This window comes from Syngnathus floridae, chromosome 5 (genome assembly GCF_059516105.1).
Source record: "Syngnathus floridae isolate MCC-2025c chromosome 5, RoL_Sflo_1.0, whole genome shotgun sequence".
Classification (NCBI taxonomy): Eukaryota; Metazoa; Chordata; class Actinopteri; order Syngnathiformes; family Syngnathidae; genus Syngnathus; species Syngnathus floridae.
Genome location: NC_142417.1, coordinates 2,391,216 through 2,418,384, shown reverse-complemented (window position 1 = coordinate 2,418,384; position 27,169 = coordinate 2,391,216). Strand labels below are relative to the sequence as shown.

At 39.6% G+C, this 27,169-nt stretch overlaps 1 long non-coding RNA gene across 2 annotated transcripts in view; it reads left to right on the top strand.

Annotated features, from left to right (window-relative positions):
- The window catches only part of LOC148397392 (uncharacterized), a 154,292-nt gene that overhangs the window by 110,974 nt on the left and 16,149 nt on the right, over positions 1-27,169 (top strand). For both annotated transcript variants that reach the window (XR_015858711.1, XR_015858710.1), the window contains exon 5: positions 4,983-5,055. This is a non-coding gene — a long non-coding RNA (uncharacterized LOC148397392). The remainder of the gene's footprint in view (positions 1-4,982; positions 5,056-27,169) is intronic.

Genomic DNA, 27,169 nt, shown 5'->3' with positions numbered 1-27,169 from the left:
TTGTTGACTGAAATACATTTCTGTTTGATTTGTGAGATCCCAGCATGAGAGCTAAACTGTTTTCACGATCCAATTTGACATCTAATAACACTCAATTACAATTTCACTTTATTTCCCAAATTTGTAATGTGTCTTCTTGTAAGCACAGACTGACAATTTATGTGTTTACCATTGGCAACGCACTGATTACGCGACATCACGCCTCTAACTCTCTCCAGCATCTGGCAATAACCCAGATTGATAGTGTAAGTTAGAACAGTCATTTGGAGCCTGATCTATCGCACAGTGTCTCAAGGGATGAAGCCATCACGCCTACTCTCAACCTCCCGCTCAAAGAGAATGGTCACCACGACCGGCTAGGAGATGTATTTATAAAGTGCTCCGCTCAGCAGCCCCCCTCCCCTTCTCCAGTCTACTAAATCTAAGAGGGAACTAAAATGGGAAAATGTCACAACCCAAGGACACTACAAGGATCTCGGCCTGACAGTGCCGGCAGGTAATTGGGGTGTGAGTGAGTCAAGGAAAGCTTACACCTTCTTGCGCTTTTTATTTTAGTGCAAACGGGAGAAACGGAGATGGATGAGCGGAAATAGAACAGCAGATAGAAACACAGATGGTGTGCAACATTTGTGGTACAGGTGGGACAAAGTAAATCATGAAACAGCAGATCAATATATTGCCAATCAATAAGGTAATGATGGGATAATATGGAATGTAAATGTAAATAAAGGGGCAAAAATGTTGCTCTTTGTTCCCCGTATTGAAATTATTTTATAACTTCATTTTTTTTTTTCCAAGATGGAGCAGCTTTCCCTTACTGATACAACTTTCCATATTAACTTCATCTAATGCTTAAATATTAAATTTACCGTTACCTTGTCCATATGGCATTTTATTAAATAAAATCAGCTAAGTGAGTCTAAAAATAATTAGTCTGCTATAAGTCATTTTTTTTATCCCCACACAGCTATTAATTTCTTCTGCCCCATTTTATTTTCCTGGCAAAAATCAAGCATTAAGCGCAAATTTTCCATGAAGGTATTGATTGTGTTTTACGACAAAATCTATATGAAACGCATTGAAGTATTAAAAAGGAGAGCTGAAGAAAACAAAGTGGTAGTGGAGTGGCCGCAGTCGCTTGAGTGCTTGCACAGTTGAGGTTCGTACAGTCACAGGATAAAGACATTTTCATGGACTGCAAATGATGAGGGCGGCTCGTGAAATTAAAAGCCCGTGTGTGCTGTAATTGCTCAAAGGGAGCTAAGATGAGCTTAGAAAATTCCCCTGGGAAAAACGATGTTACATGGATGTCCTCTTCATTAACTAATTAGTAGGACGGGGCAGTATAACGACGGGTATTGCTGAAAGTGTTTAATGTATCAGTGTCTGTATAAAAGTAGGGCTGCTTTTAACATGCTCGCTTGAAGTGGATCAAAATGATACTTGCGTTTGAATTCTCATGTAATGATGTTGACGACTGCTCACTGTGAAGACAGACTTTTACCATGCCATCAATTGCAATCCTGTGACTCTTAAGAGTAATATTTTTCGAAATATTCCATCAACCCTTTTTTTTTCCCTATTCCAGGCAGTCTGCCTTAAGCCTGTGCTCTGAAATAAGATTGTTATGTAAACATTTGTGCTTACATGCTTTATTTGTATTTTATTAGATGAATCCACATTACTGTATTTTTCGGACTATAAGCCGCTAATTTTTGCAGCAGTTAAATTCGGCTTATCTATGGATTTTCATGATTTGGATAATACTTTATAATTTGTGCATATTCTCTTGCATATGGATTTTAAATATTAAAACTTTTGCGGCTTATAGTCCGGGGTGGTTTATATAAGAACAAAACAGGATTTTCCCCAAATCTTAACTGTTGCAATTTATAGTCCAGAAATTTATCAGTACGGAACTCCAAACACAAGAGAAGGAAGATCCAAACATTTCTCAGGATTGTCCCCCGCATTTTACAGACAAATATGTCATTCAAAGTGTTGAACATTATGATTATAGTCAAGGCGATAGTCATCCTAAAATGGTGCTTGAGAATAATGTCAAGCATCCATCACCATTTAACTAACTGTGGAAAAAAATGTTAAGAAGGCAGGAAACGTTTTGGTTTCTTGTCAAATATACGCTGTGGGTGATTGTTCTAAGTAGTCGAGTCGATGGGCATCAATCTCATTGGAGTCGCTCTATCGAGCACAAAGAGCCGGAGACTTTCAACCTCCCTATCGTTTCTTGGTCGGATCATTAAATTCTCCTTTGGTCATGGTAAGAGGGCTTTATTCCTCCCTGGGGTCCAACTTATCCTTCCACTTCTGCAGATTGGCAACGTGACAAGTCAAATCATTGCTCGGAGGAGCTTGATGTTCCGGATGGACGGACGGACAATATAAGGTTATCATCATCGATGACTTTATCTCTGCTAGTGGGAAAAAAAGTTTATCTCTTCCTGGCTTTACCTGGTAAAATAAAATATATGAATGAAATGGTTCAACCCAGCGTTTTTGAGAATACAAAGCAAAGTCTTGATATATAATGGAGGAAGAATTCTTAGGAGCACATAATGAAAGTCTGTTTAAATTGCTAGTAAAAAAGTGTGTCCTTCAAAAATAAGTCAAGTGAAATCGAGTTGGAGACTATTGTTTGTTTCATTGAATATTGATTTTGTAGAAAATGAGCCATGACCGGTCCTTAAGGAGAAGATATTTGTAGAACTGATGAAGGACAGACACATAAACACCTTAACTATGAGCGTCCAAGGTTGAAGCAGCACAAAGAAACTCTCTTTTCATATATTTATTTATTTGGGACAATTTTGTGGGAGTACACATTTTGAAATGGCACAATAATTCCTACTTTTAAAGGGAGACATTCTCTGAAAAGAGTGTAAAAAAAATGGACACAATATAAAAATAGCACTCGTAAATTCAGAAAATTGCAATCCAACCTTTCTTATATCGTAAGAATGTGTCTACAGAGGCTTTTTAAAAAGGCCACAGGCAGATGAATAAACTGCACCAAAGCAGGATGAATTTTAACACCACAATTTTGGGGAGGTGTGTCAAATTTTTTTTTAAAAAAAATCCAGTTCTCTACAAGCAGTATGCATGAAATATCTCCAGAGATATGAAATAAAGCTGGGCTGACTTCCCCTCCTCTATGTGAGCGTTATATTGAGCTGCAGGTGGCGAATTGTCGAAACGTTTTCTTGAAGCGAGGCTGTGCTGGAAATCCACGCAGTCTCTCTTATTTATTTCCCCTCCATGAAAATATTCTCTTGAAAAGAGCGACGTCTTCACATGCCATTCATCGTAATGTGTTTATCTTGCTTCCACTGTCGACATTTGACAGATTAATATTAATGGAAACACACGGAGTTCTGCAAATGCCTGTATTTGGATGAACAATGCAAATTAAGTACCTCCTGCAGATTTATCAGTTCAGATCATGCATATGCAGCAATGAGAATAAATATTATCGCATTAATCACATTTTTGTAGACTGCTTTGTTTTGCAATCAAAGTGTACATCAATAGAGTTTGACTGTTTTTTTCCACTTTGAAAGAGTCTGAAAAGCATATTGATGAGATCAGAGGAGCTGGGAAAGGAACACTTTTCTTTCAAATCCTCACTCAGGCGATGACGACTGTGTTTTACCGAGGAATGTATCGGAAAAGATGAATGTATGCATTTTGATTGGAGATAAAAAAAATAAAAAATTGGTGACTTAGACAGAAAATATGCAAGACACCATCCTTTGAGGACGGGAGTTGCCTACCCATATTAAATATATAATCTGTCATATTTACATTTGTTATTATACTGATGTTCATTAATGTGCATTGTCCCTATTCAAACAAATAAATAAATAATTGCATTTCATATATTGTATATATTATATATGTATGTACTATTGTATATTATATTCGTTCAAATGTATTTGCAAATACGTTTCAATGTATTTCATGAAAAAAAAACACCCTTAACCACTTTTTTGAAGGAATACGGTAACTGATATTTCCAGGCTTGTTAATTCAAACAAAAATACTTTTGCAGTAGGGAAGTGAGCAGGTTTATAAATAAATGTAGGTTTTTAGTTGTATTCTTTTATTTGATCAACACATTTTACTCGCTAACAGGCAACAGTGGGAGTGTAGGGTCAACGTATATAAACAGTCGCTGGAATGCCTGATCGCTAATAATCACGAGTGTGTTCACTAATTGCCTCATTATAATTTCTACTTGCTTCTATCCTCCGGCACAGTGCCTCATGTTTGCAATGCTCCCTCTATATCGACCCCCCCTCCCCCGGGGGAAAAAAAAAAAAAATCTCCCGCAGGCATCACTCTTGCCAATTTGAACATGAACCCAAAAAAAATCTTATTGTTGTAATACTATGTGCAAACTTATCAGTGATTCATTGCTTTCCTGCCGTGCACTCAATGTTTTATTCAAACTTGGCTGGCAGCGGTGGGTGATGCCACGAAAAGAAAAAGAAAGCAATCACCCAAGGCAAGATGAGTCAAATTGTTGTAATCAAAAGCGGTGATGATTATTTACCTGTGTCCCTCCTTCTCGCTTTTGATGATTTCAAATCTTGAGATAGCTTATATTGATCAACCTAATCATTTGGATTGCACTTCTCAAGAGCATAAACATGGCAACCCTGGTAATGGCATTAACTGAGAAAATTCCAAGGCTGAAAAATGTGATTACTACCTACAACACTTAGAAATAAATCACCTTGGTTCTCACCTCACTGAACATTTCATGAAAGCCTTGGCAAGGTTTTTTTTTTTTTTTTCTGTAATCTATCTAACTCCTCCACAGTATCCACCTGAGAGCTGGACTTTCATGGCAAAATGGCCACCTTATTCTCCATGGCTGTTGAAACGCAGCCCATAATTTACTGCCCATTAATTCAGCCAGCCATTGACTTGTCTCCGTTGTTTTTGCTTTATGTTCACAGGTAGCTAACATTTAATGTTGCAGTGAAAACACAGCGAGGGAGGTTGAAGAGGTTTTCAGAAGCAAGGCAGCAGGTAAAGACAAAAAATTAATATCGTTTGTTTGAATCGTAATCGTTTATAAGGAAATATAAACACAAAGCATGCTTATACTAATCGTAATTGCCCTACTTTCCATTGAAGTTCTCTGTTCTCTACTTGCTCTCTTTATTTTTTTCCCCCCGAAGGTTTTGGATGAGTTCACTTCAGGGGCATCATTATTTATTTGACTGATTCCACTCGATTACATTTCCGATTTGTTATATATTTCAAGTGGGTTAAAAACAACCGTGTCAGTCCCCGAGCATACCGGCAGACGAGTGTAATTAAAAGATGGCATGCAATAAAAAAAATGTGATGGATAAAAAAAAAAAACTTGGAAGGCTTTTGAAATGCGGCATGGATGTGCCTGATATATTTATTTATTTTATCGCCTCCCCAGACTGCGTTGCCATTGACAGGGTGGTTTCTCAGGTGGGTGAATACCCACGCAAGGGAAAGGCAGGCAGCCAAACAGACGGATAGAAAATAATGACGAGATGAATAATTGATGACTCCAAATTTTCCAAGAGAGGAATCAAAAATAAGCATATTGAGCCAAAGAGCCTTGCATATGCATGTGATAAAAAATATTTTGGCGCTGTTACGATGAATCGTCACTCCATTAAGACGGCGAATGTAATCCCCAAAATTTTCCGATGGAATAATTTAATCTACACCAAACATGAATGCAATTAATAATTCAGGCAATGAATAGATTGCACACACACACACACACACTGGATGCATATATTATAATTTAAAAAAAGAAAAGATAAAATACCCAAGCTTCTTTTGTAGTGTGGGCGTAAGTCCAGTGGGCATGTTGGCATGCAGAGCGATGGCTTGGTCAGGATATGAGGTTTTTGCTCTGGTGATCCATCAATGTAAAATATACTCATATTCTGACCTTGGTGTGGATGCATCAATAAGTCAGAGAAAGGCGAAGAAAAACATACCGCTCCCTCCGCTCACTCTATTCATAAATTTCTCACAGAGCCGGAGGACGGGCATCAATTATTTACCTTTCCAGACAAGGCAAAGATGGAAAGGAAACAAAAAGAGAGCTAAAGGCCTGATAAGAACAAGAGAGGTTGATTGAGTCATCAAAATGTTCAATTAGTATTCTGATAAAAGAGGCAAGCACATTCAGGTTGACACTGCGACTTTTTGTGAACCAGACTTTGATTGCATTGCGCTGATTTATCTTCTCGAGATCTTGTGCAATGACAAATGATGGGAAACTTTGAAAAACTGACGGACTAACCGTCAATGAATACTGGTTTCCTGAATCGTCATTAATCGTGACGAAGAAAATACACTCAAGTTGCTGATCTGGCAACAAACTAAGAGTAGAAGCGGACCGAATGTTTTGATTTGGCTCAAAATAACCACGGACTGACGATGAAGACGGGTAGCCCGCTCGCTGGCTGACCGTCAAAATTAACTTCCAAGCCCATTTCTGCAAAACATCACAGAAACTCAATTGAAGTGTTTCCAGTCGTGATGGAATACGATGCGAGGGATTGCGTCTTGCCTCAAGATACAAATGGTAGCAAATCCTTTTCCAATATGGTGTCAGCCCGCACCTGCTGTCCCCGCTTAAACCACCTCGTTGCCTTTGATTAAGGTCCTCGGGTTAAGAAAATGTCGTGTACCCGCAAGGTAGCCCGTGGGGGTACCCTTTTAACAATTAATTCTCACTGTGCTTCTGACAATGACAAAACACCGAGCGAACCCGCTAATAACTCTCAGCTCATTTGCAATGAGGATATGCACCACCCTCATCTGTCACAGAGATAAATTACTCTGCGACGGCACATGTCTTTTCTCTCTTTTCCTCCTTCCCCACAGAGTAAGGTCTTGGGGAAATGGGTTATATGACAGAATCACTTTCCACGGAAAGTGATTTCTAAGATGGCTCGCGAGACTCGATCGAGCGCCTCCGAGGTGGCTCTGACAGGGAGATTGGGCAAAGGCGCTGGGCTTAATGACATCACCTGGAGTAATTGCAATTAATTCACCTATAAGGTCGTGCGTCGACTCAGCGGTTGATTGATGTTTCTCATCTTCCCCCTTCGGACTTGTTTTGTCAATGACAGTCGAATCGACACATAAATAGCCGTGCAGACCGCCACTGTTTATCAAACTAGCAAAGTAGGTTGAAATTAAAGTGCCTGAATGGTTATGAGAGATATTATCAAGCTCGCTAGTCTCCTAATTTCCCTTCCCTGTCGGCATTTTATCATACTACCACCCCCGTTTTTATTGCTATTCACCTCGGCGTGCATACAGTATATGCGGTGACAAGACGGTGACAGTTTTATTAGCATGTTTAGATAAGCCCGGCAAATAAAGCTGGCAGACAGTTCAGCAGTCATCCCGCATTTACATGTAATTGCCTCTTATAAAGTGACACACTCGGTCAATCGGTACGGTGGGAAAATGAGATTTGAAAACAAAAGTTTGCGATGAGATAGCATCTTTCTGAGGGTTTGGGGTCAGCCTTTTATAAACCCAGCACAATATGACGATACAAATCCCGAGCTGTGCTTATAATCACAACATTTCGTGTCAGTTTCAAAACTCGTGAACATAAGTGAAAACGGCATCCTTGTATTTTCTAACAATGTTATTTACTTTTCTCGCCAGCTTGATTTATACATCGTCGGTGGTCAAGGCACTGTTTGTAATTCATCTTCATGCTCTGTGCTCACAGATGCAAAAACCACCTCTCTCACCTCTCTTGTATTGCACTTAATTCAAATGCCAATTTCAGTGTTTGGGCCATTCCCCACTGGCCTGTGCAGCGACAAAATGACACAATAGATTCTGGCCCCCATTCTCTTTTGGCCTGTTCTCGCTTCATCCTGTCCACCGCACACACTATATCGCTCTCATTTCCTGGAATTCTGAAGAGAGTAGATTTTCTCTCCTCTGTCCCCCCCGTCCTGTTCCTCCCCCTTCTGCCGGAAGCCTTGCAAACAGATTGCCAATAAGTTTGGCGCCAACTTGCCTCCCCCCTTTCATCCCTCCCCTGGTAATGGCCTTCCTCGAGGGAGGGAGCTGCTACCTGTCACTGATCCGACTCGCCCTCATAACCCTGGCTTGCCCCAATCTGACTCCCACCATTTACCTGCTGGGAGGTAATTTCATTCCAAATTGAAGGACGAGCCTCTCGCGGGATAAATTTGGCTTGGTAATTCCAAATGGATGAGCAAATAATTAGAAGAGTTGAGTCTCATTTGCATAAAAGCGCATAAGTTAGATGTCAATACCGACAGTAGAAATTGATGTTACGGAACTGACGGTAGTGTGAGGTAGCTTCCGAACTGAAAAAATCTTTTTCACACTGTCCTTGCTTATACAGTACAAAGTTTTTCTCGTCATGTGTTTTGGTTGACTTTGATTGGATTTAATTTTGGTTCAGGTTTTGTCATGGCTTTCCTCTGTCCCATTTTTTTGTTTTGCTTCCCACTTGTTCTGATCAGGCTTCATTGTGCCAGCCAATTAGCACCCACCTTTCAGCCAATCAGCTCCCTTCTTGTATTTAGTTCCCAGGTTTCTTTCAGTTCTTCTTGGTTCATCGTTGCCATGTTTGTCACGTTAAACAAGTTCATTTTTGTGTTGGGTTCATTCAGTCAATCCCGCAAACTGGAATATTTTAGCATCTATACTTTTGACAGAATTTCACAAAATTCCCAGCAATTTTAAAATGAATGCGTCGATTTTGTGTGGTATAAATCTACTCCCTCCCATTCAGCTCACTGGATTCAAAAAGTTCCACTGATGCTTTCACATATTGATTATGGCACATTTCTGAAATGCACTTCAATGTCTTGTGTAACCTTTTACATACTGCCTGCCGCTCACTTGCGCTGTCAATGGCGATTTAATGATCCCGATTACCCTTTTACCAGAAAGTGTCAGAAACCAGCATGGGCTGGAGAATGTGCGCGTGTGATTAATTTTCAACGAGTGACACACTCAGTTCTGAAATGTATTTTAGTTTTACCATTTGATCTCTGAGCGAGGATTTCTCCTTATGAAAGCAGCGACATATTTGAAGCATTTTGCAGCAAAACCGATGAATGTCTTTGGCTCTTGCTGCTGTCACCATCTCCAAACAAATCAAACTGCTGGGCTTTCTCCCACTCGCATCAATGAAGCAGCCTCATTTGACATCTGCAGCGATATTAAAGGGCAAGTGTTCATTTATGTGTGGGCAGCAAATCTATTATTGCTTCAGCGAGCGATGCTGTGTTTAGGTGCGCTGGTTTTTCATGGATCGCTGTACATTTGTAAATCCATCAAGGGGGACAGGTGTGCTGCAGCGCCTGCATGGCCTACTTCTGCACGAGATCTATGACTAATTCAATGCTCTAATACAAAGAAAACTGAATGGAAACTTTTTCTAGTGCACAACCGCAATGCAGGAATGGGATTTTTTTTTTTTAGGCCTTTTTATGCTCAGATAAACGCAGGCAATCCTCAACAGGTTGGATTCACCTCTCATCCCTCGACTGCTTTTCTCATCCTCCCACACGTAGCCTATTTTTCACCATTGCATCACTTGTTTTTCCCAGTTCTCCCCGTGCTTTCCTAATTGGTGCAATTAAGCAGAAATATCTTGAAATGGCAGGTGGCTCTCCAACTGAAGACGAGCAGTATCTCGACAGAATAATTGCTATGAAAAACTCACATTTGTTGAAGTCGTATGCAAGCATTCAATGTAGGCGAGTTTTATTTTTCTTTAAATAGGTTGCACACAATGATTTTAAAATTCATACATGCATTTTTTGTACCACTTATGTTCAGAATCACAGCTAGGAGCCTCTTGCAGCTGACTTCAGACGCACTGGCGGAGCTAGAATTTTTTTTCCTTGAGGTGGCCAAGGGGGGGGGGTGTCTGGAAAAAATATTACAAACCGCCAAAATTATTCAGAAAACAGTGGCATTCAGTGTATGTCAGTCATATTTTCCACAAGTATCTGTATTTCTACGTACGTATTCTTACACCCTTGCACAAAATAGTCATTTACGTGTTGTTTGTAAACCTCGAAAGCTCGCATCGACAGACTGGCGTAATCCGATCCACTAAATATGAAGCCAGGCATGAAAGTTTGAACACTGCAGATTAACCTCCTTGCAAATTCTGATCCGACTCCAAAATGAAATTCATCAGGGGCATTTGATTTGCAGATTCCTTCCGACTCGGCGCCCTTTCTGCCTCTTTTGCATCGGAATTGCAAGCTTCATTTCCATCTATGGCATTTTTCTTACATCATTTAGTGACTTGCAATTCCTAAGGTCATTTCAATTCCCAATAAAATTCTGCAAGGCAAGAATTGAGACTATTTTAATGACTTGTGCGTTACATCATGCCAATATCTAACCGTTTATATTTAATGTTTTCATAAAGCGGTTTTCTATTATTCCCCAAGCCTCTCATCTCCTTGGTAGCACTACGGAGCCCTGGAGGCATCTCAATTCCCCGCACTCATCCTTTATTCCCGATTACAGCGTCAACCGCCAAGGTCTTCATGACCTCAAGAGGGCTCTCAGGATCAGACAGCTCCTGCTTGGCTTGCATTTCAGCAGCCACGGCAACTCGGACGGCTTATCTGTTTCATTTTTATTGAATGGGTGAAGGTATCCTCATACCCTTGGGCTCCTAGGGGGAACGCCCACATGCTGGTCTTACTTGAGGAGCTTTTTATGCTGACTGAAGGAACATGTTAGATCGCCTACAGTGAGCGGGATGACATGTCCACATGCTTTACCTGCACAAAAGCACATACACTACATCTTTGTCATAGGCCCCATTGGAGCAAGTTGTGGTAAATATATTTCATTCCAGAAATATTTTCTCTTCAGATGGCTTCAAAATAAAGTGTACACCAGCTTTTTGGCATTTACCATTTCTATATTGCGAGTAGTCTGTATTATGTCGTAAAATCCAAAAACATGAAACCCAGATTTAGCTTGAAACTAAACTAACGGCATCATAAAATAAAATATATTAATCTCAGGTTGGGATCGGTCTACTTTTATAAAGATGCCACACCTCAGCAAACCAACACCATTATAAACAGTAGAATCTTAAATGGCCCAACACGACTGTTAAAACGTCTGACTAACAATAAAACTTGGGCTAACGCTCGGAGCGCTGCGCTTACATTAATCAACTGCGACGTGACTAAATGGACCATGATACCGTTTCCTGAATGAAGGTGCAAACAAATCTATGTTACAAAATCCCTGCAGCTGTTGACCTGATCTGAGGTGACAGAGCGGCGAGATGAAAATAAAGAAGCAAAGTTGGTATCACGTGGAAAATTTAGACATCAATATAGTGGAGACGGGAACACACACAAATACAATATATTGGATATAAATTATACTGTCTGTCAGGGGCGGCTTCAGGGAAGGTCAAGTCAATCAATTGTTGATTTGTGGAGAAGTTGGAAAAAAAATTGCCCAATTAAATAATGATTAAAATGTTTATCAAATATGTAACACGAGGTTTAAAAATGGTGTAAAATCAAGTCGTTCTCACCGCTCTCAAACTATGGGAACAAACCTGCTAAATGCGTTCAGTGCTACAAAAAAATAGATCGAACTTCATCTCACTTTTTCTTTTTTGCCTACACAACTTTAAGCCTCGGCTGAAAAAGAACACAGTATATCCCACCGGGTCAGCTTTTCCCCACGCAGCACACAATGTGCATGTGGGAAGAATACTTCAGATCTTTAAATGTATCTAAATGCTGCATCTAGCTCCGAGCACGGTAAAAACTCTTCTGGGGCTTCAGCAGTTAAAGCGGCACAACACTGTTGACCTCTTAGCTAATGATGCACTATGTAATACTCTATGTGCATGTCTGGAGCAAGAGTTTCAAAAGCACTGCATAAATGCTCAATTGACTTTTTCTTAACAATAACTAATGACCCCAAAGGAGGCAATTACACTAAAATCGGGGGGGGGGGCAGGGTCCAAAAGCATTTTTCAGCCGGAGCGGTTAATAATTAGTATACATAATATTTTCACCGATATCAGAACCGGTTGGCAGCCCAGTCACAAAGAATGGCGCTTAATAATAGCGGCAATAAAACACCCCATTGGCAAGAGTTTGTGTTGTCATAGCATTTAAAATGACAAATTTGCTAAATTTTTCCCCCTCTGATATTATTAAAATACAAATAAAGAAAGACCAATGATCTCCAACAGATTTTATTTGCACTGAAGCTCTTAATAGTAAATAAAATATGTTACAATACTCCATAATGTGTCAAATTTTAAAAGACATTTGTATTTCCACTTTACAAGGACTTTAAGGTCGAACCGCAAGTTTCGTCCCTTATGAACACACAAGCTGCCTTAACGAGAGATAAAACGCTTTTACTGCCGCATTTTGAAAGATAACTTTAAAGTCGGCTCTGGTTGATTTTGCTGGAAGCTGCTGTTTATTCAGAGTGAAGCAGATGTCGGCCTGCCAGTTAGATGTGATGAAATCACGCAGCTGTGTCTGATAATCACTCAGTCGGCCTGAAAGGTGAACGGAGATGAGTAGAGCTCCGAAAGGTCGCGAGTAATTAACGGCTTACGTGAGAGATCTGAACTTTCCAAGCCACCCTTTTTTTTTTCTGAGGGTGGGGGGGAGCAGTCACATTCCATCAGAGGAGGCCTCTCAGATGACTTCATTCCTATCATCACTGAAGGACACGTTTCATGACAATCCATCCCATACCGTAACTTAATCAGCGATATTCCCTAAACAGGATTAAGCCAATCATGGAGAAGACAAGATGAATGCTTGATAGGGGCCCACGGCACAAGGTCATCAAGCTACCTGAAAGTGAAGTGATTATGATCCCGTTTCAATCCAATCACTTAATTTGATTGCTACAATCTGTATTATTTGGATACCTCAGAGGGACATGTGCTGCACACACGCGGCGAATGTCATATTTTATTTTCATTGCCATCAGGCCGCACACATGACCAAACAAATGTAATCATCGTCATCACAGAAAATCCCCCGGGCTCATCTTTTCTTCTCTGTTCTTTCCTCGGGTACCTGCATGACAAAGAAGTCGCCGACAATGCAACAATTCCCCCGCTGTCACATTTATTAGCATGTAAAATGTGTGCGCATATACAGACTTAATGGAATATTCCAACAGCTCAGAGGAGACTGCGGATTGACTTGTGTGAAGCTGAGTTAACACCGATTGTTTTTATAATAGGCAGACGATCTTCCCGAGATTGCGTTAACTCCCTACGTGTTGGCAAAATAGATTATTTTAATGGTACAGGAAAAGCATGTCGATAAAACAGACGTAGCTGCAATTTCAAACATGGTTGAGTCGGCCATGTATATATTCATGGAGTGATTTTATAAATGAGTTGCCTGGAGGATGAATACAACAATCTGCGTTATGTATTATCTTGTCAGTGAGACCAATATGATATTTGCTATTATCAATGTAATGGGGTAGAGATGCACCGATCACGATATCAAACGATATTAACCTGCTTCTTCGATGCGTCAAATATTCTAAACTGTGTTCTTGCGGATGCTTGTTCCATCTCACCTGTGACCTGACACATGATGCTGAGCCATAGCAGTCATGATAAGCAACACCAGGATGTTAAATCATTATCTGACTTGAAATTTATGGCCGTGCAAAAAATGTTTTTTTAAAAATGCTGTTGTTAAAATTTATTTTTTATTTATAATATATATTTATATATATACTATATAGTATATATATTTTTTTAAGGTTATTTTATTTGTGTTGAATGAGGATAATTGTCAAAGCTAATTAATCGTTCCTTGATTAAAATTGGTTATTTAATTGGAAAAAAATGCTCTTGTTAAAATTTATTATTTTATTATTTACATTTTATTTAGATTTAACATTTATTTTAAGGCTATTTTTATTTGCGTGTCGAATGAGGGTATTTGTCGAAGCTAATCGATAGTAGTTAATCATTCCTTGATTAAAATTGAATATTTAATTGACACGTGGCTACAGCATGTAAAAGTAAACAGAATGCAGTTTGCAGTTGACACCTACTGGATGATCACTAAATATCTTGTAACTAAAGTAAGTGCAGGACACTCCATTTTCCAGTTAAATTTTAATCATGAGCAAAATAACTGAAGATTTGGTGCAATCAAAGGTAATCAAGATTCCGACGCACCGGCTAAGTTACAATCAGCTCAACTTGCAAAGTTAAAAGCAGCAACGCCCCACTTTGAGCGATAAACAACGCTAGACTCTCATTTCGATGACCAGCTGTGCATCTGATTGTCGCTGCTGAAGTAACGCGGCTGATTGCTCGACGTGCTGAGCCACCTGCAGCACAAAAGAATTTAAAAACGGCTCATATGCACAAACAAGCGTTACCTTTGGATAAATAGAACACCTTGTTTGCTTTGTGACGCCATGTGAAATATTTATCTCTTTCATAGCAGAGCTCAAAAAATCCATAACGCATGAGGGGAGGGGGGGTGAGTGTGTGTGTGTGTTCATGGATTTATGATTGGGAGAATCTATTGACGGCACTATTGTCGCGGTTCTGCTCCAACTGTTTTGTTCCGATCGTACTTTCAGGCTATGCCGACCGCTGATTTTGACTCACTCATACATTCTGGTAAGAATGAATCGTCGCTATTTTCTCCATTTCTGGCCTGAGCTAAGGTTTCTATTGAGGATCAGAAACTTTTTTTGTTGCCGTTTGTGTCCTCCATGGTGGAGGGCTCGCAGCGGGGCAGTGCAGGTGGTCACCTGTCAAATGTCATCATGCAGCCATTGAGAAGCAGCAGGAGAGCAAAGTGGTTCCCATACACAAAAGCATGATTGGAGCAAAGTGATGTGAAAAATCAGCTTACTGTTGTGTTCTGGTGATGGAGCACACACAGAACAATAAGGCCACCTACAATCACAAATATCCTCCCACAAAGCAGATGGCTGACTGACCTGCGAGATGCAGCAGGCAGACTGAGAAGGAAGAAGAAGAACAGGCAATTGGATTGCAGTTGCAAACTCCTCTCGCTGTAATTTTAATGTGGTGAATAGCTTGGGAGTTATGCAACAGCGCAATCTTCAGTTCACTTTCTTTAGTTGGGTGGAACCGACTAATACCGTATTTTCCGGACTATGAGGCGCACCTACAAACCAAAAATAGTCCGGTGCGCTTTATACAAGGACAAAATTTTAAAATGGGCCATTCATTGAAGGTGCGCCTTATAGTCTGGTGCGCCTTATAGTCCGGAAAATACGGTAATAATAATAATCATAACATGAATACAAATATTTTTTAAAAAATGATAATAATGATAATAATAACAGGTGGAACTGATTAATAATAATAATACTAATGATAAAGAATTTTACATTTGAAGGCAATTCTCAAAGTGCTAGTTAACTTTAGTACGGCAACAAAATTTACAGTCAAGTAAAAATTTTTCTTAATAATAATGTTCCTTTAATTACCTCTAAACACAACATTCTGATTAATATTGTGTTTGCGGAATGAGAATTAAGACGTAAAAGCTACCTGTGTCCATCCATCTCAGCGTCCATCTCAGCCTTTTGCTGTCGACTGAAAATGACATGGCCGCTGTTCCTTCCTTTTGTGTGAAAAGCTTCAGCGACACCCTCCCGACCAAAGTGTCAAAGTGAGACACAAACGTGAAATGCAGCAGTGACTCAAAAGTGAGAAGCAGAGATTTTTTTGCAAACAGGAAATTAAATGGTGTTGACACTTGGCGTACTGCGCATGGCTTGCAGAGTCAATTAAACAGTAAGGAGCATTTAGGGAGTGAATATTCCTTGTATAAAACTCCATAATGAGGGTTTTCTTTTCAGACATAAACCCTGGAGCGCCCTATCATCATCTCTAAGGCTTGCCGAATTACTGGACTGTTTCCAATGGGGCCTTTTTAATTAGGCATCAGGCTAGTTTATGAACGTGCTGCTCTGTGTTTTTATCAAGTGTTTGATTGCTCTGTATCGGTTGGAGTAACACTAAGGTCCCGGTTTGCTCGTGACTGAAGTGGAGTTCCTCTCGGGAAAAGTGCCTTCTCCCTGTGTAATTGCCCGGGTGTGATTGACGGGACCGCCGCCCCCGACTTTCTCATTGATCAGATCGCCTTTCCTGCAATTTTACAGCTTGGCATCCCAGCAGGGTTAGAGGTTACACTTTTTATTTCACTTTCTTCTCACTGGAATGGAGAAATGTGCCACAGGCAATCCCGCCACCTGCCAAAAAAAAAAAAAAAAAAAAAAACCCAACCTTGGCTGGTTTTCCTTTTTTCATTGACCTTGACAGTGCTCTCTAAAGTGTAAGGGTTCCCAACTGACGTATTAAATATAACCTTCATCAGCACCAAGATAAAAGATTCACTTTAAGTAAAAGGAAATGTTAGCCTTTGTACCTTCACAGAAAGAAAAACAAAAATTCGCTCACACGGTGCGATGCAACCAACGTCTCGAAAGACGTTTTTGGCTGCGTGAAGATGTTACCTTTTCCTTTTAAAGACTAAAATGCACGCCTCATTAAGTGAAGGCCACTTTGGATTCCTGCATAGTAAGAATATTAATGACTCTGTGAGCATAGCGACTCAGCAGCACTTTGTTGGTTAAATATCTCGACATTGGACATTCAAGTGGCCAACTAGTTCTAAAATATCAAAATCAAATCTGTTTGATTTCTTTACCACGAGGCAAATCTAACCACCACCTCCAATTGTTGCATCGATCGGGCTGCAGGTTAGCCGATTCCTGACTCCAATTAACTCTTGTTGAAGTCATTAGCCGGAGGGTTGACATGCTTTTGCGCTGTAAATGTCCACTAAAATAGTTTTTAATTTATTTATTTATTCTATTTTATTTTTTTTATTTTTTTTTTATTTATTTATCTATTTATCTATTTATTTGTCAAAGGCATGAAATAATCTCATACAAAAAGGGAGCTGTTTATTTATTTTTCTAAAACCGCTAATGATGTTCAAGTTTGTAGGGAGCAGACTGGATGAATGTTGGCCATGTACGTACACTGACGCTCACCCAAGAGATCTATGGAGAACCTCGGGATCATTCATGCAAAGACAAAAGACTGTATCGGTAATTCCAAAGGAGGCTGAACTTCCCATGAACTAGACGGGTTGCGTTTCACAAAGCCTCTGATAGACGACAGGTGACGAGGGAGAGGTGTTTCCTCGGGCATCTTGCAAATGAACGCAGCAGACAGAGAGTTGAGGCGCTGCGCCGCTTTTGAGTCGATTTTGCTCGACTACAATTGAGTCAAAGGCGAGGTAATGGCGTCAGTCAAAGGTTGGTCTCGCCGGACAGTAAGAAAACCAAGTCTCCTTGTGAGTTCACCTTCATGTTCCTCCTTAGTGTGTTCATTAGAAACCAAGATGTTTGACAACTTTAAGCAGTGTCGGGAATCAAGTGGCATCTCCTGTGTTTATTAACGTGTTGAACTAAATGGGAAAAGACGGAGACCACGATTCCCATTATTAGCGTAGCTGCCGGCAATGATGATGTCATATTCAAAAGATAGTCTATTACTCCCCCTCCCTCCTCTGAAGTCTATTCCTGTTTGTGCAAATAAGCATTTGAATAAAATTATGGTATCATTCAGTCATATAAATTGTGTTTTTCCCTCCCACAGCATCAGTGATGAATCTAATTTCACCAAGCATGCATTTTATTGCATTGTTTTATTTTCCACCTTGATGGTGGCCTGCAGCAAATATTGGCTCGGGCATACTGATTAAATGAGTGAACAAGGTTTGTGCATCCATTACAAAGTTGGGCTATATCTCCTCAGCAACAACATAGTTGTTACTTAAATGGAAAATGTTGGACAGGCCACGATAACAAGATGGAAGCGTTTAGATAGCACCTGTTTGGAAACGAGATATTTCCATGCTGAGATGCATAGATAGCTCAAACTTATCTGCTAAAATGAAATTAAGTTCAGCATGATGAACACCTGCTCCAAAAATAATCACTATAAATAACCAATTGCCGTTGTTCCTTAATGGGGAAAAAAATAATTAAATCAGTCACCATATTTGTCAATATGCTCAAATGTGGAAATTGTTAAAAGATGTCAAATTAATAATTTTTTTCTTCGATCTGAAAATATTAAAATAATCTCAGAAATGGTTCATTGACTTTCTCATCAACCCATGAAGCCTTTCTTGATTTTAGACTTATTAATATTAAAATTGCATTTTTTTAATATAATGTGTTGGTGGAAATGATTTTATCTACGTCCCCAACCTTAAAAGAATTCAATCATGCTCAAAAAGCCACTCAATCAAGATTTAGACATAAAAATGTTCTCGACCAAAACGGGCCCTGAATTGAGAAAGTAAAGAAACTATCATTGTTATTTTTATACCTTCAAAAATCAAACCGGTTCCACATGATTGGATTGCACAGTTAAGGTACAGCGTGTCGTCTAACTGCCAAGTATAAATTAGGATCGGCAAGAAAAACGGCTCCATTTTCTAATCAAAATTTTTCACAGTGGTTGAAAAACAGGGCTTCTATTTCTCCAGGGAATGATTTTTCACTTTGAATTACTCACTGTGTCCATTCATCTCCTGGCCAATAAAGTCCGGGATCCTGCACACACCTTGTCATCTTGGAGATTTGCTGTCAGTCCAGATGAATTATATTTGATGCCCATTCTTCTGTGCTCCTAATGGCCACAGCAGGCTCGAGGCCAAACACCAAAATTAATTAATTCAAAACATTATCCTCAAAAGAGGAAAATTATGCAGTCGGATTCAAAACAGAGTTATCCCTCTGGAAAGCAAATGGCAGTTTAAAATGAAAAGTTGTGAGAAATCGTTAACCATGAAAGTGTACGGTCACTGGCGGAGCTAGATTTTTTATTTTTGGGGTGGGAGTGGGGCGGAATGGGGAGGCAAGGGTATCTCAGGGAGTCTGCAGAAGAAAAACATCAACGATCAACTACCATTTTTTTAATTTAATAAAATTTACATAATAATAATATTAAATGCATTAACCGCCCCCATTTTTAAAATTGTATAAAAAAAGATACGACAGTAGCCAATTTTTACCTCTAGGCTGCCATAATTTAGAGTCACATAATTTTATCAAATCTCCAACCTCAGGCTAAAAATGTCAGGGAAACTAGACCAATGTTGATAGTAACTTTAATATTCGAACTTTTCCACTAGTTGACTGTGGGAGTATATAGATTTTGAGTGCTCCATGTCCTCATGAAAACCCCCAAAATTCCGCTAAACATTCGTTATATGTTCCCTATGGAGAATGAGTCGATAATGTGACATATTTCTGGTGGGGGTCAGTGCCCCCCGGCCCCCGTCTAGCTCCGCCAGTGTGCACAGTGGAAAATCAATATAAACAGTGTTCTCAAAATAAACAACCACAGCAAATGTAGAAATGGCAATCTCTAGAATAGTGAGAGGAAATAAATTGTCTTAATAGAAACTTTGAACCCAGATACAGAATTTATATCCGGTGGAGATGCCGTTAATAGATGAAGTTGTTCTGGCACGGAGGAAGAAAATGAATTATTTGCAAACTGAACTGTGAGGTGAACGAGGGTCGCACCACAGGGGTCACAGGGGTCACCAAATGCTTGAACCACAACATTACTGATAACTGCAATGCATGGATAGCCATCACTCAAAATCTATACGGTTCTCAAGTTGATCATTTTCCTCAGTTCCATTTATCTTTTTATCACGTGCCAACCCCCAAAGCAGCCCTAATCTGAGCCTGGCGCCCGAGTTGTCAATAAATGTCAAGGCCGGCCGTTTTGTACAGTAAACGCTTGTCGCCCACAGGCTAGCGTCAGCTCACCGCCATGTTGATTAGTTTTATTTGTTTCTTTCGAGTTGTCTTCTGCATTCCCAGGAGATATCAGTATTAAATTGCTTTTTGGTTCAGAAGCTTCTCAAATGCATTAGAACTTGTAATGGACTTTGGTGAAGGCGTCACACGCTTTATTGATTGTGCCTATTGGGTACAACCGAACCTTCTTCACGCTGATGAATAATTCATGGTCGCATTATGTTGATTGTCCTAATTGTCGCAGTGTTTTGATGGCAAACTGCTTGGGAGGAAACAAGGCTGACTTTGTCTAGCTGTATAATTTAAAAAGTGGAATGGTAATGTGATCATTTTTCAAACAATATATTTGTATGCATTACCAAGATGATAAGTTACGCTGGCTGAAAGGCAAACAAAGTTTCAAAGGGGTGATGCCTCTTAGTTTTAATTAAAAACCACAGACAGCTTAATTGTGGTGCAGTTGTGCTCTGGTGGCCCGTGATTGCTTCAGACACAGAAAATGAGATTGCAGGAGGTGTTGCTGCAGATATTGCTTTCCAGTTTCTGCCCCATGCTGTCAGCATCATGTCTGGACTTTAACCAATTTATCTCCCAAACTTTCTTTTTGGGGTAATGAAGTCCCTGTAGATTTCTTCATTTGTTTGTAGATAGGTCAACACTTGAGGGGAAGAAAAAAAATGTCACTTGATCTTGTTCTCCATGCACATGAAAGTCAAGTGAGGCAATTAAGTCGTTTGCCTTATTTGCATCACTTAAAGTAAGTCACTTTAGGAAAGTACTGGGTTGGAATCTACTACGATTCAGGACAGGGTGTTAAAAATATGTAAGATAACATCAGCCGTTGGCATACATTTAGCTGATTGTGCACCTCCGCGACTCGAGCAGCCTGATTTAGTCATAATCCATCATTATGCCATGAAATGGAGCATGGCCCAACATCTCACTTTGTTGTCTGTCAATAAAATGATTCCCTAACGCGAAAAGTAAAAGTAGCATCAAAGTTGCGTGTGTGTGTGGGTGGGGGGGGGAGTATGTCTATGTGTATATATGTGCATATTTAATTAAAAATGTATATATATGGGAATAAAAAAATAATATATATATAAAACAATTAGATATATTTTTATATATATTATTTTATTTTTTTAAATTTCCATATACTGTATTTTCCACACTATAAGGCGTACCTAAAAACCTCCAATTTTCTCAGTACGCTTTATAATCTGGTGTGCCTTATATATGGACCAATATGGATTTGTGGATGAGGACTAATTTATCAAAGTAGCTTTACAAGTTCATTTTGTGTGTTGTGTGATATTAACGTTTGAGCAACGTTGTTATTGATATATTGTTATTGTTTTCACTATTTCAAGTGTTACTAGATTGTGATTGCATTAACGTTTGAGCAACGTTGAGTTATTTATTCTATGCACTTTATAATCCGGTGCAATTTATATATGGACAAAGTTTTAAAATGGGCCATTCATTGAAGCTGCGCCTTATAATTCGGTGGGCCTTATAGTGTGGAAAATACGGTATATATAAATTTTTCATTTAACCTCTCAGCGTTGTTCTAAATTGCTAAAATCCTATATATCCTGTATACTAGTGTACCTTGGGTTGCTGTTGTGCACGTCTGTGAATCAGCAGCCTTGTACACCCAGATGCAAATGAGTTCAGACTCCCTCAAATCTGATCAAATACTTGTCAGACACTGCAGTCAATGTGGTCAAGCACATTAGCACACTGACACCTGACAGGCCTGTTTATCCCACCTCCGGGTGAGTGCAGAAGTTAAACTACAAAACTTTTCCCAAGGCCGCCGCAAAGTGGTGAAAATTGCTTCGAGTCAGCGCTTTGACTCCATCTAAAAATGTCGCCTAAAATCTTTGGCATTAACCCCAAATGAATTCCATTTGAATGAATTTATATGAACACAAGGCAAAGTACCTGCAGATAAAATTTAGAGTGCCGCTCTGATAACAAGATAGTCGCTCACCTGCAGTCTCCTATGAATACGTATTAGGGGGACGTTTCTCCAACATTATTCATGTAAAGTGCTTATTTTAATGATATTTCTCTGACAAAGTCAAAAATGAGCTTGCCCGTGAGTGAGGGAAAAGGTAATGTCAGCCTCGTGTTTTCACATAGTGCAAATTCACGTGGCAAAGTCGGCGTGTTGGGAGGCGCTGAATTGTCATTGCGAGGATTAATAAAGAATGAGCTTCTTTAATGTTTTGCCTGAGCGAGCTCATAAAAGCTGACAGAGTCAGAGATGGCATACAAATAACATCAGGACCAATAAATGTCACTGCGTTATTTTTTGCGTTTGCAAGGCGTGCAGGAAATGTTGGCTGGTCCGGAATCTGGAGACATTTTTACTCATTGCTGGAATTGGTAGGATCCGTTCAGAGGGAGGTTTGTTGTCATGTAAGGTTCGTCTTTTCAGCTGATTGCAGTTGCTTCAATGACCTTTTGCAAATGTGTTCATCCAAGCATTCTTCACATCACCTTCCTGGTGGTTTTCCTTCGCCGGTGACCTGTTCACACATTCCAATCGGTTAACTGTCTGATTTGCCATCTCAGTTCAATCCATGTTACGGATAAAATTTCCCGGAGCATATTTGTCTTGTATGGTTTGACATTGCAAAGCCAAATGCACTTTTTTGGATCACTCTGTGTTAATATGCGTCTTTGAAAAGCGCTATATAATTTGAATGATTATTATTATTATTAATAGAGTGGTGCCTTGCAATACAAGTTTAATTTGTTCAGTAGGTAATTCAAAACATTCCTATCTCAAATCATCTTTTCCCAATGAAATAAATGGAAATGCAATTAATCCATTCCAGCTTCGCTTCAAAAAACAACCGCATTTTGTTTATCATATTTAGTTTTTCTTCCAATAATTTGCATTATTTATTTTTCAACCCCGGTTCTCTAAAATGGTTTGTTTTTGTCCGTTTGTGCTACGCTCACAGAATAGTAAGGAAACAAAAACTCAATTTGAAAAATGCAGTTGGTTACAACTGAGACAGGATTTTTAGACGTTTCTATTTCTTGTTTTCCTCTTATATTTTTTTCCTGCAGCTATGATGTCACTTTTTCTTACTGAGCTCATTCAACTTTCTGCTGCGCTAACCAAATCAATACATAAAACTGCACCCACTTGTTTGAAACATTGCGATAGGTTAGGTAATTACAGCTAATTGGGTTGGGAAAAAAAAGAGGTGTCTATTTTAGGAGAGGCATTAATTTGTCGTGCCTTATGAAGGGCGGATCAATGTTCACGGGCAAACAATTTATCACAAACATTTTGCTTCAGTTCCTTAGTAACACACGCTGTAAACAAAGTCATTCATAAGTCATTACGTTTTTCATCGACATATGTGATTACAGACCCGTTTAGTCACAAAACATCGACGACTCGCTCAAACGGCTAAAATGCTACATTGTAACACACAAACATTGCGTCTATGCCTTCAACTATGAACTAGCAGAGACCCAGAAAAACACAGACTGAGCCCTTGGGCTTGAAGGGCCGCAGGCAAAAAAGAAACTTAAATCAATTCCATTTGATGAGGTGCCTCAGCTACACTACATCATTATAATTCCATTAACGCAGGCATGGATTTTCCAATGAATGTAACTGCAGGCAAACGCTTGGGCATAATTGTATGAAATGAAATATAACTGGGTTCAGAATACAAGTGTGAATATCTTCACTTCTCCACCCTTTGCAGATAAGGACTTTGGCTCATCCTTATCCGGCACGCTTGATCTTTTCCCTTTCGCAAAGCTACATCCTGATATGCTACTGGAATGCTTAATTTTTTTTTTTTTCGCTTTCCATCATATCGGTTTCGGCTCAGTGGGCTTCGCTTGGCGGGGCCAAACCTGTCGTGCTGTTGCGATAAATAGATCGTATACATAGCAGTAATTACTGCACACAGAGGTTAAGCACTTCAGTAATGCTGATTATTATTATTATTTTCATACTGAGTGACCGAGGTCAGCCTGAAGAGGCGGTTGGAGAACCGTCATTGACAATAAAAAGGTCGGAGGGAGTTGATTCTGAGTGAAGGTAATGCTAATGCTCAGGACTTCAAGCAATCATAATAGCGCTTTTGTTTTGTCAGCTATTTTGTTAATAATGCACCGAACAAAAATATGTTTGGATTACAATTTGTTCTAACTAACGGGCACTATTGCTCTTTTGTTTTGCCAGCCATTTTGTTAATAATGCACTGAACAAAAATATGTTTGGGTTACAATTTGTTCTAACTAGCGGGGACTATTCACTTCGCGAGCAAAGTGCAGTTGAGAAATAAAAATATATACATATAGATATATACCGTATTTTCCGCACTATAAGGCGCACCTAAAAACCTCAAATTTTCTCAAAAGCCGAGAGTGCGCCTTATAATCAGGTGAGCCTTATTTTTGGACCAATATTGAGCCACTACAGCAGAAGTGTCCAAAGTCCAGCCCGCGGGCCAAATGTATATATCTTATATATGGACAAAGTTTTAAAATGGGCCATTCATTGAAGGTGCGCCTTATAATCCAGTGCGCCTTATAGTGCGGAAAACACGGAATATATAAATTTGAAAAATATATAAATGAAAAAATATAGTATATAGATTTATTATTTATATATATATATATATATATATATATATATATATATATATATATATATATATATATATATATATAAATTATAAAATATAAATAATTTTAAACAATCTGTGTTGCACTGAACCTGCGATAAGTGAACAATGTTATAGTGAGAAATGATTGAACACATAGTAACTATGATGGGAGATCACTCAAGCCCAACAATCTGTTCTGGACACACAAGTATGACCCAGTTTGAGCCGACAGCATCTTGTTTCATCATGGATATTGTGTTCTTCTGGTGATGGGCACTGCTGAACTTTACTTTCTTTGATTTCTCTGTGAATACTTCGCTTACTTTTTTTTCGGTCTTTTTCGAACATTGATCACAGTCTTTGAGCAACATTGGCACACTGTGCTGCAACTTTAATGCAGTATACTCATAAAATATTTGTGGCTCTCAGCCCAGCAACACAAGCGCTGACTGATTGCCCGCTTGCACCTTCTCGCCAAGTTGCCCTGTGCTGAATGGACGCTGCATAAATTCATAGACACAAAAAGTCAAAGATGAAGATCACGGTCCATTCGGCTGGGAGGACACATTCTGTATTCAGGTTTTTGATTTGCATTATTTTTTTCTAAACACATTCCACAATGTGATGAAAGATTTTCAGTTTTAATGTTTCGTTCCATGAGAACCTTTTCGAGCAGTGTGCATTCATCGACTTCTTTAGCTGCTGACCGTGCATTTCCTTCTTATATATCACAATTGGAAATTACACTTAACTACAGACAGAAACAGAGAGCAAAACACACCATTGTTGCTACTTTATGAACTGAAACCAACTCACTTGACAAAATAAGAAAATTATATTTCTTCGCTTGGTTCAATTCCTGCTCTTGCCTTTAAACTGGCCAGGTCAGAATGCGTATTTGTCAATCAATTCCAGCTGAGATTTGTTTCTCAGCTATATCAACATTCCTCTCTTCGCTGCCCTTGTCTCAAGGTCCCTTGAGGGCAACAGGATAAAACCTTCAAATCCACTTGTGTACATAATCGTGTTCTTCACAGCATATTTCGGTGAGCCAGAAGCAAACATCGCAATTGTGCCAGTTTATTCTGCACAAAGGGAAATCAAGAAAAAAATGGATGGGCATAATAATGAATTGCGTGTCTGCTTTAATTACAACAATCCTTGGCTGTTTGAAGTATGTTGCAAACCCGCTCGTCTTATGTCGTAGCCCTTAACGCCGTAGGCAGGCATCGAATCTTGCATGTTGTTGAGATGCCGTTAACAAACTGCAGCAAAAGACGCTTAATTGCCAGCTCTGCCTGCATAAGTATTTCACGTGTATTCCCGTGATTATTCACGATGACATTTCATTGTCCGTTATTGGGGTGGGAAAGAAAATCCAAACAAAGCTGCCAGCGTTTGTGAAATCTATCCCACTGGAAGCCACTGCAAGAGTCATGAGCACCTCTGATGTCATCCGAGCATCATTAGAGGGGCAGAGAGAAGCCAACACAGATGCTTTTTACTTACATGGCCTCTGCTGCACCTGTCCCCGCCATATGCTAAGAGCTTGGACCATTCCAAAGCAGGCTAAACAATGCGAGCGGGTCAAAATGTCCTGCCAGAGCAGGTGTGTGACGGTGCCACCTGTGTCTCAGTTGGCATTAGCTTCATCCCACTCTTACACTGATAATGAGTTCTTTCTCTGCTGCTTAAAAAAAAAGCGAGAGATCTGTCAGTTTGCTGGCAGGCTGGAGGTCTCCAAAGAACCAAAGCTCCCACCTGCTCTGATCATGGGATGTTGACAACCCAGTGGGGTTGCATATTGATCATTTTTGTTTTTCTCCGTGGCCTCCTTCTCTCATTTGACAGAAGTAGTTGGAAAATAACACTTTTTGTTCACTTATCACCAATACAGGGCAAAAATTTGTAAGAATGTAAAATAACTTATGACTGTGTGCATTTTGGTGACAGAGGCTCTCCATGCTTCACTTTTTAGGAGTGATGGGATAACGACGCTTCAAATTTGGTTCAAAAACCAGTTGCTGTATTTTTTTTGTACTTTCTTCAATATTTGGCCTGAAATGACACCGATTGCCATTTCTTAACCCCCTTTATTTATCGCCATCTAGAGAGGTCAAAAAGTGGTTCATGAAGCTTCATTTTCCCATCACTACTTTTTAACCACAAGTACATATGAAGTTGTAATTGTAGTTAGGTGTAATTGCAAAGAACCATCTGTAAATGCAGTATTGGTACAGCCTGGTCAAGAACATTCAAATCTCAATTCATACCTAAAAATGCAATTTTTGCTATTAAAGCTCTCGTCCATTCCATATTTTGCTTTTTGACCCTGTCAAGTTCCATCCTGGTGTTTTATCATGTACCGACTAGCGGAAATGTTAGCTTTTCACCGTTAACTGCATCACCGTGTTTATCAACTACTCGACCCTCGGAGCTTTGTGTTTACAGCTGCCTGCTGGGCTGGGCTGTGCTGGACCGTGAAACAGCAGAGTCGCAAGTTTGGGTTGCGCAGCCAAACAGTCATTGAAGTTCCAAAACAAAACAAATTGTGTGAAGTCAAGGGAGTGTTGGAGGAC